A 5,774-nucleotide genomic window follows, 5' to 3' on the forward strand; every position below is an offset into this window, starting at 1 on the left:
AAAAAATTATGACTAAAACAAATATTAAAATTGGTTTAGGTTTGATTTAGGGTTTAGGAAAAAAATGGCCCAAAACAGGTTTTAAGAGTCCAATACACAGCAGTGGTGCAGTTCAGGCCGCCCAAAAGGGTCAAAACAGATTCAAAATGGCTTTGTTTGACTTTGTGTTGATCACAAAATACTACATTCAACATAAAATGACATTATTTTTAGAGGTTAAAATGGTGTCATTTTACGTGGTTTTGACTTATTTTCCTTAAGGACTTCGCCCCTACCCATCAGAATTCACGAAAACTTTCCCTGTCTCTAACCCTAGCAGCACAAACCTAAACCTTAGCCCGTGGTCGGTGTTCACCCAACCCGTGATCGGCGTCAGGTGTCTCTACTCTCTTTTTTCGTCGCCTCTCTCTCTCTCTCTCTCTCTCTCTCTCTCTTATGGAGACCATGTAAGCCATTCTCTCTTTTCTTGTCACCTATCTCTCTCTCTCTTCTCTCATCGCCTTTCAACTCTCTCTATCTTTGTCTCTCTTATTTGGTTTGATGTTTAATTTTCTCTGAAGATTTTCCAGGATCTCGAGGCTAACAAAGCTTCAAGGTCTCTTTGAAGTTTTTCCTGTCGCTTCCCTCTATCTCTCTCTCAATATCACGAAATTAGAGTGAGCTTTTTTGAAATTATGCATTCTTTTTACTGATATAATTTTGAAGTACAATTGAAAAATGGAAAATGAATTGATATATTTTGAAGTGCAATGGACTGATCTATTGGTTGTGAATCATTGGTTGTGAATCTATGTAATTTTGTGTAAAATCATGTGTTTGTGAATTTGTGTGATTTTGTGTAATTCTGGGTAGATGCCTTTTATATGTGTAATTTTGTATAAAATCATATGGTTGTGAATCTGTATACTTTTGTGTAATTATTGGTGGATGCCTTTCATGTGTGATTTTGTGTAAAATCATATGGTTATGAATATGTCTGATGCCACAAATGTTGATTTTTGTTCCCATTTTATGTCATGAATTTGTTTGTGAATCTATAATGTGGTCAAAGCAATTGAATTTTGTAACGATAAACGTTTTAGTTTTTTGTTAACCAACCTCTTTTGTGAAAACTTGCTTATAGTACTTTTTTATTACAAAGTTTATAATCTGATCATGAAGCTATTTTATTTGTGTTGTGTTGTGTTGTATTTTTATTTTTAAATCATGAATGTTGAAGGCACAAGCACACATGTAATTAGTTGTTAAAATCACAATTGTGATTGTTTTTGTGGGGATGTTTTGAATGATAAACTTGAACATGTGGGGGCTTTAAAACAACTCCAATTTGAGTTAATATTTGAGCTAATATTTCTTATTTGTGTTTTGAGAATATTTTTGTGGAGATGTTTTGAATGATTAAACAATGATTATACTTGTTTTTGAGTTATTTTTGTTTGTGTTGTGGTTTTGGGCTATTTATATATTAACATGATGCAAATGTTGGAGCTATTTTGAATGATTAACTTGAAAGTAAATCACTAAAACAACCTCACCTATGGTTATTATAAATTTATAACAGCCCCAAGTTGAGTTAATATTTATTTGTCGTGGTTTGGGGGCCGTTTTCTTGATTTTGTCATTTTTTAATACTAATTTCTTATACTTTAACATCTTCATGCAGAATTAACCACAAATATGACGAGTTTACTACATGAAGATGATTGAGGTTTAAGGTGCATTTGTGAAATTGTATAACTATTGTTTGCTCAATTTTGTTTCATTATTTTTATAAATTTATGTTAGCCTATTTTATTTCCTTACCAACCTTGTCATCTTTTTTCAAGCACAACTTCGAATGACACTTGAAATTTGGTTCATTTGTTGTTGTTGGGAATATATTTAATTTGGTTTGCACAAAAAACTTGTTTTGTTGTTCTTAGGTTTCTTTGTTGTTGGAATGAGAACATTATAATAAATGATGGATGTGGATGTGAATGATTTTGATGAATAATGCTGGGTTTGTAGGATGATTTGGGAGGTTGATTGTGTTTTTGTTCAACTTAGAATGGGAGGAAGCCCGCAATATTTATTTTTCTTTGTTGTTGGAATGAGAACAATTTTAGTTTTGGTCTGTATTAATTCTTGACTAAATGATTTAGGTTTTTTTTTTTTTTTTTATGTTTTAGTTTTGACTTGTAAGTTGCAACAAATTAATAGTGATTAGTTGTAGTCTTTATTATGTTTTTGTTCTATACATTTTTTAGGTAGATCCTAGCATTTTTCATTTGTTCATAATTTAGTATTTTCGTAGATGCTTGGTTGAAAGCAACACCAATTTTGAAATCCATTTTGTTTGGATGGTTTCTAACTTACCATTAAGACCATTCAGGTTGTAGACTTGTAGTGGCCATTGACTTGTGTTTTTAGTAAAATTGAAGTAAATAATAGTGAATGATTTAGTTTTAGATTGTAATTTTTTTAAAAAAATTGAAATTTAAAAGCCGAAACAAAATCATTTTTTTAAAAAAGAGCCAAATATAAAGCTACAAAAAAGTGTAAAAAAAAAACCAACTCTGCTCCGACAAGTCGAAGTTAGAGTCGAAGCAGAGGATGCACATGTTGGAGTCGGAGGTAGGGCATACCGACTCCGACTTGGTTAGTGCTCTGCCCTAATGCTATTCATCTCTCTCTCTCTCTCTCTCTCGTGATGTAATGGTCAGTATATGGATATCTTTTAGAATCGAACTGGTATACACCGATTTTAAAAATTTAAGAATCGATTCCAGATCAATTCACCACCGAAACTGAAACTTTTGATTTTTTTCAGTTTCGGTCCCTTTTTTCGATTTTATGGATAAACAAAATCAGACTCCATGTTATTATATTAGTGTCCAACTTATTTCATACTTGATTATATATGTTAGTAATAATATGATGTTTACATATACTAAACTTTTAGTCTATTTATATTATAGTATAAATATATTATTTTATAATAATTAACACATACTAATATAATATTGAATTTAACTATAATCTATATAAGTTCTAAATTTTTTATATGAGTATATATGATCAAATGTGTAAAAACTCTTAACACAAAGAACAGAATATATGAATTTAATAGTCATTGGACTAGGTTTCTAGAACCAACAAACATCATAACCTAAAAATAGAAATTGTTTTGTGTATTCCTGTTTTAACCTCAAAGAAAATGTATATATCTCTTTAATAAAAATACTAACATGCTTTGGATAAACTTATAAAATGTATAAAAATGTGTTAGTATTTCATTATATCAATATCTACCTCTAACTTTAACAAAAGATTTATCAAAACTTCAAGATTTCACACCATCATCCAAAATGTCGCCTAGCATGACTTTTGTTCACCAATAGATTTTACATAAAATATATCAATGAAAACTAGACTCAACAAGAAACAAATCATATGAAGGAAGTTTCATGAGAATTGACTTACAAAGGGTTGAAAAATTCAATGCAAGAACTATTAGAAAAACTATCTAAAACTCTCACTTGAGTTCTCTCCAAACACGTGAATGAGAACCAACTAAGGAGTGAGGGAAATTCATGGGGAGTCCTTTATAGGAAGAGGGTGCTGATGTGAGATGGCAGAGTGACCTCTTAATGGGGGTTTTGCAGCCAGAATAGTGTCCAAAACCATGGTATCGGGTGTTGTAGGCAAAATGGGTGGGGCGGTTTTGGCTGGCGTTTTGGACTCTCATCCATGCACTATTTGGTCTAACATGTCACCCATAGGATTGCCTTGGGTGGTGGAGGAAACTTCCTTAAGAATCTTTCCATTAGAGGTGGTTTTTTATGGGCCTAACCGAATGAGCCTCAACTTAGGGTATAAATGGGGTTTGGTTTAGGGTTTCGGTTTTGATCAAGCCTCATTTCAAACTTTCTTTGTCCAATGAAATTACCAAAATATAAAAGAAAAAATAGGGTGTAATAGCATATATTTTAGTAGTTAATAACATGTGAAAGTGATTTAATCAAGTGATTAATTACTTAACCAAAAACTGGTCATTTAGAATTTAAGAAACCATTTAGGGTTTCTATTTCCCCAATGGGTTTTGGGGTTTCAATTGGATTTCAATGGTTTGAAATTTTACTAGGGTTGAAATTCTTTTTTGGTTGGTTACAAAGTTTTTGGTTAGATGGAATGGTGTTCGGCTTAGGTGGCATGATCACATGGCTTGATTTGCCTTCCATTCATTCACATGTTCATCTCATGATTCCTCCTTGTACCAAGTATCTTACATTATTCACCAAGTGTGGCTACGATCATGTCAAGTGTCCACTAAATACTCATCAAGGTTGTTTTGTAAAATTCATATAACAATTTGACAATCGTTTGTATGGGGTGCTATATGGCAACATCTCGGGTGTTAACTACTCACCTGAAAAATTGTAAAAATTATTATTCTACCATAAAATCCTAAATAATCATATGAGCCTAAATGTGCAATTAGTTTTGCAAAATTTGACTTTAAGTGCCCTCATTAAATCAAAAGGCACTCTTAGGTACTATTCATCCAGGAAACAAAAAACTTAATATTGCACCGTAGAATCCTAAATATTTATTTGAGACTAAGGGTCATTTTTCCCACTTATACTCATAAGTGCCTTAAATAAATCAAAAGAAAAATTTGTCACCATAGTAAGTCGAATACTAACTATACTAACAGACTAAAACTTAATCGGTCACTCGGTTCATGAAATATTTTTGGGATTTCACGATGTTCTTAAGTTCTAACTAAATTCATTGGATGAATTTTTTTGCAAGCTATTACATCATTTCCTCCTAAAAAAAGATTTCATTCTCGAAATCTACGCGCATGCATAGTATAACTACTATAATACAAAAGGAGAATATAACACTCACCAATTCTACTATCAATCGCTAGACATATAGTCGCTAGGCGATGCGGGTGGTGTTGAGTCAAGCTCCACTGAAGTGGTATGCTGTGGCAGATAGTATAACACACCGTCGTCGGAGTCATACACCATGTTGTAGTAATGTATGGGTTAATATGTTGCTCAACCTCCTCATCATTGCTGTTGAGAATGTACCTTTGAATGAGTAGTCATCTTCGATGAGTGGACAACATTAATGATCTAGATGTCGTGGGCATGACAATGGCGGCGGCGTGCTCCTCAACTGCATATCTAGACTCAGCTTTGTTGTGTGACATCCTCGCTATTAAGCTCTCTCGATCCATCCAGGTGGTCGGATGGAGGGACAAATAACACTTCTCATAAGGCAAGATCTTCCTCTCATAGCCTACCCCATTCTTATCTATGTCCATCATATGGGTGCGATGATGTTCCAACCGATCCATCTCCTGCCAATAGGCAGTGGTTTTCCTATCCAGTTCAATGAGTCTCCTCTCACAGTGTTCTTCTCTCATGTCCCTCTACATCTATAGGTCATTCATTTATAACCATGACTAGTTCCTTCAATAACATATCACGTCAAAGATCCTAAAGCAGACCATATAGTCTAAAATCTCTAATTCTACAGACATATTTTACAACAGCCATGGTTCCTAATGATTATTTTTTCATAACTACAAAGAATTGTTCCTCTTCATAGGTTGTACTTTGATATGTGTTGAAAATTTTTCATGGAGTTTTGATTAGTGAAAGTTGAGTTTAATGATGATAAGGTCTCGGTGGTGACAATTTTGATATTTGTGTTTTGAAAGTCTTGTGAAGTTTTTGGTGAAATAATAGGCAGATCCTGCTACAGTGAAGTGTTAACAT

This window comes from Juglans microcarpa x Juglans regia, chromosome 3D (assembly GCF_004785595.1).
Source record: "Juglans microcarpa x Juglans regia isolate MS1-56 chromosome 3D, Jm3101_v1.0, whole genome shotgun sequence".
NCBI lineage: Eukaryota > Viridiplantae > Streptophyta > Magnoliopsida > Fagales > Juglandaceae > Juglans > Juglans microcarpa x Juglans regia.